The sequence below is a fragment of the Protopterus annectens genome, chromosome 12.part0 (genome assembly GCF_019279795.1).
Source record: "Protopterus annectens isolate FY-2018-M chromosome 12.part0, PAN1.0, whole genome shotgun sequence".
NCBI classification, from domain to species: domain Eukaryota; kingdom Metazoa; phylum Chordata; order Ceratodontiformes; family Protopteridae; genus Protopterus; species Protopterus annectens.
In genome coordinates, this window is record NC_056746.1 from 224,874,442 (window position 1) to 224,884,545 (window position 10,104).

Consider the following 10,104-nt stretch of genomic DNA (forward strand, 5'->3'; position numbering starts at 1 on the left):
AGCATCTAAATTGTAATTTCTGCATTATTTCCAAATGCATTTTTGGATACCTAAGAGTGCTTATTTATGGTCTTTATTCAAAAAGTTGGTACTTATATTTATTGCACAATACTCTTCTTTTTTTCTTAATTGCATGCTTTTTTATATTTTGTCGATTATATGTTAACTGTGTATTTATTCCATTTTTGTTCATATTTATTTTGTTTTTATACCTTACTTTACTATGAATAAACCAAACCACGAACTAAGTCCCAACAACCAAAAGGAAGAAAGCAGTAAGCACCGTGGTAGTCCAATGAACCTCTCCAAGCTGTAACTGTAGATAAATCCTTTATTGAACACGAACAACACAATAAGGTAAACGAAACACTGATAAATCAAGCGCTTTCGCCTGCATAGATGTCAGGCTTTTTCAAGATGAAACAGCAGGGTAACCAAGTTCATTTAAATAGAGGCTTTCAGTGCTGATTGTTTCAATTAAACAATTACATTAATTCAATTAAATTAATTGAATTAAGTTGATTGAAATGCTTTAACCAACACCAAGATGTAAAATATACTTTGTTGAGATGGAAGCATGGTTGTGCACAATACTTTTGATTTCAAGCAAACAAATAAAAACATGTTAAAATACAAATGCGTAGATGTTGTCTGACAAGAGCTGTGAATACTATCTTATAATGTTAAATACTATCAGTACATTCTAAAGTCATTGAAAAAAACTTTCTTAGTTTAAATATTTTAAATATTATAAATAACATGGACAAATAATGAAATCAGAGTGATGTGACAGCTGTGTTTTTTTGTTTTAGTTTTTTTTAAATGAAACCTTCTAAGAACTGTGCATATAAAAATATACAATTAAAATGAACCTTAAAAAATTCCTTTATGCACTCAGTGCCAATAAAATATCAATAAATATAAAAATAAATATAAATACATTGTTTAATATATATATTATTTCCAGTTAATATATAATAAATATCAATAAATATAATAAATATAATAGATATATATTAAACTTGTGTGCCAAGTCTACTGTTGTGTAACCAGTACCTAAAAAATGTCTAAAGAATGGGGTTTTAATTAATAAATTATTAATTTATGCCCATGTGCGTGTGTTATGATGTAATAGTGCATCTTTTATACAAAAGCTTGTTGAAAACATACAAATATTTGAAACTTCTTACATTCAACCTGTGACATCTTTTGTAGATGAATTACCAAATGGTCAACCTAAGAGCAACTATATTATTCATTGTTCCATAAGATATTAATTATGGTTATAGTTTCGCTCGTCTAAGTTTTAATAAACTACTGATGCTGATAGCATCATTTAAGGCAGGTGGTTTCGTTGCGTTTAGTCTGAGTTGCCATATTAGTTCTTTGTACTCAATGGTGGTTGCTCTTAGGTTGACCATTTGGTAGTTTTTTTCAATGACTTTAGAATGTACTGATAGTATTTAACATTATAAGATAGTATTCACAGCTCTTGTCAGACAACATCTACGCATTTGTATTTTAACATGTTTTTATTTGTTTGCTTGAAATCAAAAGTATTGTGCACAACCATGCTTCCATCTCAACAAAGTATATTTTACATCTTGGTGTTGGTTAAAGCATTTCAATCAACTTAATTCAATTAATTTAATTGAATTAATGTAATTGTTTAATTGAAACAATCAGCACTGAAAGCCTCTATTTAAATGAACTTGGTTACCCTGCTGTTTCATCTTGAAAAAGCCTGACATCTATGCAGGCGAAAGCGCTTGATTTATCAGTGTTTCGTTTACCTTATTGTGTTGTTCGTGTTCAATAAAGGATTTATCTACAGTTACAGCTTGGAGAGGTTCATTGGACTACCACGGTGCTTACTGCTTTCTTCCTTTTGGTTGTTAGTTTACTATGACTTGATCTCTCTGAGATGAAATTTAAGTCACATGACTTACATGACTGTGTGTAGAATGAGTTTTACACTAGTTCTAATGAATTCCTGTTGGAGGATGAAAGAGCTTAACTAGTGGAGTTAGTGTGTTTTTGTGGACATATTTTTCATGTGGACATGGTTTCTGTAAAAAGTATTGCTTCTGTTATGTTGTAGTTGATAGTTATGTACTTCTATAATCTTGGAGCTTGATAATCCACGTCTGTCCGCTTCAACAATCCACTCTCCAACCCCTTTCAAATTGTCACCATGCTGTCTCTTGACAGACTCTTGGATGTTCAGTCTGCTCCTTCCAAGCATGGAACAGATTGCATCCCAATAATGAGATTATTGATCTCTGGTAACATAGACTAATTTGATTTTGAAGTTGTTGAGGAGAAGCACTGCGATGTGGGAAATGGGGATGGACTTGATTTGTGAGGGAAAGTCTGATGTTCATCGTGTTACACTGCTGCAGACATCACACTAGGGTTATCTGCCGTCAGGCGGTCCTGCAGTCGGCCCGAGTTCCAAAGTCTTGGTCCGGCGTCGGTTGCTGTCGCTTCTTCCCTGACGTCAGTGCGGCAGGGGTATAAAAGAGGCAGCCGACGCCATTTTCTTCAGTCTTTCTTGCCGTGCGGTGCCCGAAGCAGAAGCAGTTCGCAAGTGCTGGTCGGAAGACTCCTGAGATTTTCAAATCGAATTTCAGACCGAAGTCTTCAATAAAGCTAAGTACCCTGTTGGGGAACCTTTTTCTTGCCTCAGTCCGATGTCAGAAAAAGTTAATAATTACATTTCTTGTGGGAAGCAAATACCCCATAAGGATTTTCACTCTTATTGTATACCTTGCCTAGGCCCAGACCACGACATCACAGGTTGTCGGTTTTGTGCTAGGTTTAACAAAGTATTGAATGTCGGTTTAATTTCGCCCAACATTATTTTGGTAGAAAATTTAATTATACCATGCAGTCAGAGCAACCGACGACCGGGATGCATAAAAAGTGCAAAGATAAGGACAGGCAGCCGAGACCCAAAACAGACACCGAGGCCTCTGCTAGGCCAGTCACCGGTTCTCCGGTTTTCAGTGAGCTCCCTCCCCACATAATCATTCTCCACTTCCTCTATCCTTATTACTTTCATCTCCTATATTTTGCTCATAATCCTATCCTAAATATCATCTATCAACCTAAAAAAAAAAATGTATATAACTGCACTCTATCATTATTTTCGTGGATAATTCTACTGTTTGTAAACTTTACCTTACTATGAATTGTATACTATGTAATGTATATCTCTGTAACATGTATTCTTGTTGGAGCTTTTCTCCCCAGGACTCCATTGAAAATGGGTTCACTTGGCCCAATGGACCATCCTGGTTAACCAACAGTAAATAAAATAAATAAAAATAAAGGTGCCTACGCAGCCCCTGACTACCGCTGATTTAGAACCCCAGCCTGCATCCGACTCCCAGGTGGAGATTACAGGGCCTCCAGAGCCTTTTATCTTTAGGCCCTTCCGACTCCATGGCTGAAGGAGATTCCGGTGCAGTTGAAAGGCCGTCTGTTGCTGAAGGTGTCTTCAGACCGACTACTCTTACTATTAAATCCTATGCAAAACTGAAAACTCCATTAAAAGTAAGGAAGGCCTGTACAGCAGTCTCCAGTGCAAGGCCCCATGCCTAAGAAACAGATGCTTAAGATGGCCGAATACTTAATTACCCTAATCAGGGGTTCCCATCCCCCACCTGACAAAAGGCCTAGACAGGAGGAGGACTACGCTTCCTCTGACCAGGTTTCCATTTCCTCAGATTCTTCTGAGGAACAGGAGTACTCTTTCCCCCTTATGAAGACTCTGATGCTGAAGAGTCTATTCCTTCAGCATCTCCTCCAGAAGACTACTCTTTTGGGGAAACTTTACATACCATGAGGGAACATTTCCACTGGGAAGGCCAGGATTACTCTGATTCTAAGAAAAGACTCTAAGAGTTCCTCTTATTACCCCAGCACAGACCCCTTGCTATTCCACCTGTGTTAAACATTGTGGATGATGTTTATTCAGAATCTAGCCTTAACTCATATTCATTACCTCCTGCACCAGCCAAACCAGACAGTTACTACAGAGTCCCTGACTCTCACAAATTCCTATATAAAAGCCCTGTTGCTGACCCAGAATCCATTTCCCAGGGTCCCAAAGGGGTTAAGGCCTCTATTGCTAAAAATCCTGTACCGTCTGAAAAGGATTCTAGAGCACTAGACAGATGGGGAAAGAAAGTATACATCTCGGCTACTATAGCTATGAGGGCCTTAAATTGCCAGTTTCACATGCTGAAATATCAACAATATTTGATGTCTCAATTAAAACAAAAAATGAGCACACATACAGAGCAGCCTGATTACAAGGAAATGCAAGATTTGTTGCATGCAGCAGAACAAGAATGAAAACATACTTTGCAATGTGGATTTGATTCATTGGAAGCTTCTTGCAGAGCAGCTGTAACAGGGTCTGTCATTCGTAGGCATGCTTGGTTAAAAGAACAAACTTTACCTGATCATGTTAAAGCAAAGTTATTGGATGCACCCTTACAGCAGGATGTTTTATTTGGTGTGAAAGCATAAGAGGTTTTAAAGAAAATGGAGGGTAAGGCAAAATCTATGCAGACGGTCAAGGATTTTTTTACAGGTTTCAACCCCCTCGTTTCAGCAGAAATTGGCCAACCAAAAACTGGTCCTTTGCAATTTCTGACAGACCACAGAGGGGCAAATACAGACGCCCAAGGGGCAGAGGTCAGCCACAAGGCTCTTACAAGCCACGACAATAGGGTGCCACAACCCAGAAAGGAGGAGAGGGCAGGTCTCAAACTATCAGAAGGCAAACACAATGACTTACCACTCAGACTGCCAAGCAAGTCACTCTTGGCAGCTCCCTTGGGATTAAAACTTGCACTTTTTGCAGACAATTGGCACATCGTCACAAAAGACAAATGGATCCTAAATATTGTAACTCAAGGATAACAGGTTCCACTTTCACACTTTAACAAGGATAAAAGGAATGCCAAACCTGCCATCAAATCAATGGATAGAGGCTCAAAGACAAATTACAGCACTCATGGACATGAGAGCCATTCAACAGGTTCCTACACAGGAGCAAGGACAAGGATTTTACTCTAGACTCTTTCTGGTTCCCCGAAAGGACAAAGCCTGGAGACCCTTTCTGGACCTTTCAATTCTAAACACATACCTGGAAGTACCCAAATTCAAGATGCTCACACTACAGCAGCTTCTTCCCATGCTGGGCAAGAAGGCTTGGCTAGTAACGTTGGACCTCAAGGAGGCATACCTGCATGTCCCTATCAGACAAAATTGCAGAAGACGCCTCCGATTTATAGCAGGTACAACTCATTACCAATTCTCTGCACTGCACTTTGGCTTATCTACTGCGCCCAGGGTCTTCACAAAATGCCTGGCACCAGTAATTGCATACTGCAGACAGAGGAATCCAAATATATCCATACCTGGACGACTGCCTTATTCAAGCAGACAGCAAGGACATTCTTTTAAAACATTTGGCGTTTGTAAAAAATTAAGTTGCCTAGGGTACACAGTAAATGAAAAGAAGTCAAAACTAGTGCCCTCACAAGACGCAATATTCCTGGGTGCCAGCTTAAATACAAAGGCCCAGATGGCTTATTTCACGCCAGACAAGCAAGGACGACTGACTCAATACTTCAAAATGATGGCAACAAAAACCCAACTCCCTGCAAGAAAAATTCTGCAGGCCTTGGGATTCATGGCATCTTGCATACTACTACCATATTCCAAACTGCATATGAAGAAATTTCAGTGGTACCTGAAAAGCGTATGGACTCAACACAGCCACAGCTTGGAAACAATAATACCACTAATTCCCTGCCTTCAGCAGGAGTTTCTATGGTGGGCTCAGGCATGTCACCTCAACAAGGGTCAGCCTTTCACCTTGCCCACAGCCAGGCAAACAATGACAATAGATGCATCGGATTACGCATGGGGAGCACACATGGCAGGACAGTGTATACAGGGTAAATGGTCTGCAGATAAATGCATCTCCACATCAATCAAAAAGAGATGCTAGCTGTACAAAGTGCCCTAACAGCTTTCAAGGACCTCCTACATCCAGGACAACTTCTAATAAAGACTGACAACACCACAGTGATGTGGTACATAAACAAGGGGGCACACATTCCTACCCCCTATGCAGGCAAGCAGTGACCTTGTGGAACACAGCACTGACCTACCAAGTTCAACTACAGGCACAATTCCTGCCAGGAAAGAAAAATACATTGGCAGACTAAGCAGAAATATCATGGATCCTCACGAGTGGAAACTAGACCCACAAGTATTCACAATGATGACTCAAAAATGGGGGAGCCCAGACATCTGTTTGCCTCCCCTCAAAACTACCAACTGCAAAAGTTTTGCACAAGGACATACCACACACTAGTTTGGAAAGTGGACGCCCTCTCAGTTGGAAAACACTACGCGTATGCCTTTCCTCCACTGCCTGTTCTGGCAAAGGTGCTGCTAAAAGCCAGATTAAAGAGGCCACAAATGATGCTCATTGCTCCAGACTGGCCACGCCAACACTGGTATCCAATATTAAGGAACATGGCTCAAGGTCCACCATGGATTTTACCCCAGATTCCTCATCTGCTCACTCAGCAAAACGATCAGATTCTACACAGTCATCTTAAGACTTTAAATCTGGCTGCATGGCAGATTATCTAAACAACCAGTCAACACTTCTCTCTACAGCTGTTATGGATGTAATTCTGGAGGCCAGGAGACCAAGCATCAGGAAAACCTACTCAGACAAATGGAAAAGATTCTGCGCCTGGAACCAGGCTAAAGGCCAAAATCCACTTGTCCCAAATATTCCTCAGATTCTGCAATATTTAACTGAGATGTTGCACAAAGGCCTTAACCTTTCATCTATAAAGATCCACGCTTCAGCTATTTCAGCTCATTACAACACTGATCCTCCTATTTTTTCTCATCCATTATTAAGACAGTACCTCAGAGGGGCTAAGAACACAAGACTGCCCCGAAGAGCACCAACACCAACTTGGGACCTCAATTTTGTTTTGGGAAAACATACACTACCGCCCTTGGAGCCAGCTTTTTCAGCTGATTTACAATTTTTATCATGGAAAACTGCCCTGCTGCTAGCGATAACTTCAGCACGAAGAGTCTCAGAGCTACAGGCCCTAATGACAGTGGAGCCTTTCATCATTTTTCATCAAGACAGAGTCTCCTTACAAACTAACCCTTCCTTTATGCCAAAGGTAGTATCCAGTGTGGCTCTAAACCAAACCATTCATTTACCCACCTTTTATCCAAACCCCCAGAATAAAGGGGAAAGGCTCCTACACTCTTTGGACATTTACAGGCAATTACGTTTCTAGATGGATAAAACAAAGGTTTTTAGAAAATCTGATCAGCTCTTTGTATCCTATGCTGCAGGATCTCAAGGAAAGCCTATATCAAAACAGACCATTTAGAAATGGATAGGACATTTTATTCGTTTCTGCTACACACACCATGGGAAAACCTGTACCTGGTAACATTAGACCTCATTCCACCAGGGCTACAGCAACATCAGCAGCCTTCCTCAGAGGGGTACCAACCAAGGATATTTTGGAAGCTGCAACTTGGAATTCAGTGCACACCTTCACCAAGCACTACCACTTAACTCTGTACTTAAAAACCACAGCTGGCTTTGCCACTGCAGTTTTGCAGGGCCTACTAGCTTCTCCAAACCCTGTTTAGTACCAACTGCCCAGCCTTAGCTTTGGGATTCAACCCAAGTGTGATGACTGCAGCAGTGTAACACGATGAACATAGTACAGTTTTGTACCTACCATAAATGTAGATGTTAGTGTTCACACTGCTGCAGTCCAGGTTACCCTACCACCTTCCCCTCTTCTTACCTGGGTTTTATCGATAGCTCCCTGTTTATACAATCTCTAAGATGTATTTCTATATGGTGTATTTGCTTAAAGCTGTAGCTATTGTTTTCTACTTATGTAATTTACTTAGGATTATATATTGCCTTCCTATTTGGGGGCACCTGACATCTGGGGCAAGAAAAACTGAAGAAAATGGCATCAGCTGCCTCTTTTATACCCCTGTCACACTGACGTCAGGGAAGAAGCGACAGCAACTGACGCCGGACCAAGACTTTGGAACTCGGGCCAACTGCGGGACCGTCTGATGGCAGATAACCCAATTGTGATAACTGCAGCAGTGTGAACACTTGAACATCTACATTTATGGTAGGTACAAAACTGTACTTTTTCTGATCAGGGCTCTCTGGCAGCAGCCAGTCCAGTTTAAAATGGACAGACAGATAGTCAAGATCCATTCTTATGTTAAGTACATAACTTTCTCAAATAAGAATCATAATTTAAAAATACTTAACAGAATAATAAGTCATTTTATGTACAAACGTAGTACAATTAAGAAAAAAGTTTATGCTCCATTCTTTTATTTCTTCAGAAAAACATAGCAATTGACTTCATATTTATCACCAAAATAACCTTTCATTGTAGAATGAATGAGTTGAAACTCTCTATTCCTTAGTAGTAAACTCAGCAGTGTTATTAGGATATGATTTAGTGGTACCATTAAATGTTTATTTTGCATTATGGGTATAAACTATGAAACTATCCTGTTTTGTAGGTTACTTTCTTGACTCCTTTAATGGAAAATGACTGCAGATCTAACAGCAGTTCACCTCCTGCACCTCTACCACCAGGTGTGCCAAATTTTGTGATCAGTGAACTGAAAACTATCAGTAATGCAGACGTGGATGGATTTGTAGAGCTGAAGGGACCCCCTAAAGGTAACTTGTCTGGTTACAAGCTACTTTTCTTCAATGAGAAACGCAGTGGAATGTATACAGAATTCCCTCTACAGGGAACGGCCAATGGAAAAGGCTTCTTTGTGGTTGCATCAAACAGGAGTGCTGTTCCTGGTAAGCTTTTTGTGTGTGTAATCTGTATTTCTACTTGCTAACTTAAAAGTTTGAATTGATCACTTAGTAGAATAAGAAGAAAAAAGTGCTAAAGCAGTATGGGCATTGCTGTTTAACGCTGAAGTGGAAACGATTAAGACAGAGTGATCTATCCAGCAGGCCAGTGAAAATCTTACTTGTCTTTTGTAAATGGACATTCAGATGGTATTAAAATGTTCCATAATCCAGTTAACACATTTACTTTTTTTTTTTAACTATTTTTTAGTTCTAGAAATAGGTGGTTAATTGGAGGTATACTTGTTTTTGAAGTATGTGAATAGCTGGTATAGAAACCAGATTAATAAATGTAAATGAGTTAGTGGTAGGAGCATGTATAACACATCCCCTCACTAGATATGGTGATGTCTGGATCAAAGCTATTTCCAGGAGGAAATTGTGTTACTTAGGGACAGGATGCATAGAAATAGGGTTTGATGACTGAAACTATTGACAGGGATTGCTTAGCCCACCTGGTCTGGCAATTTCTGAAACATTTTGATAAGCTGCTAACCTACAAAATTTGTTCTTCCTGATTACGTTTTTGTAGGTAATGAATGTAAATAATTCAGCAGTGCTTTCTAAGACCTGCTGATAGAGGGATACAGCATCAGCTTGCACTACCAGTGACTTCAGTTCAGCATGGAATCCAGTGTGTTAAGACAGCTGGTTGGGGTGATGAGGCTTTTACCTGTTTAAATTTTGGGGGGGGGGGCTACATTACTTGTACCAGTCAGTGATGTCCGCTTGTACCTGTTGCACACCCAACAGGATCTTTGGTGATAAACTGAAAGGTAAGTTTAGGAGAAGCCATTAAAAAAAAAACACATCTGTAGCATGTCTGAGTTATGACCTCAAATGGATTCACCCCACATACTGATTTGTGTAATATTTCACATATTTTAGTATCCTGTCCTCTACACTGTCTACTGCAGCATCAGCCATCGCTTTGTGATCTACCTTCATATACTATGCTCCCCCAATAGGCGTCAATTATCCGGCAGAACCATTATCCTGGATAGAAACTGCCTTTTGGCATCCTGTACTGGGTAGGAGAAGCATAGGAGGTCTTCATTCCAGTATGTGGAACTTCTTTTGTGATGGTGTAAGTCAGCAGGCTGCTTTCTCATTAGTTA

General features: G+C 39.9%; 1 protein-coding gene across 1 annotated transcript in view; it reads left to right on the top strand.

Annotated features, from left to right (window-relative positions):
* LOC122816471 overlaps positions 1-10,104 on the top strand; it is a gene marked incomplete in the record, with an annotated part of 540,921 nt that overhangs the window by 527,614 nt on the left and 3,203 nt on the right.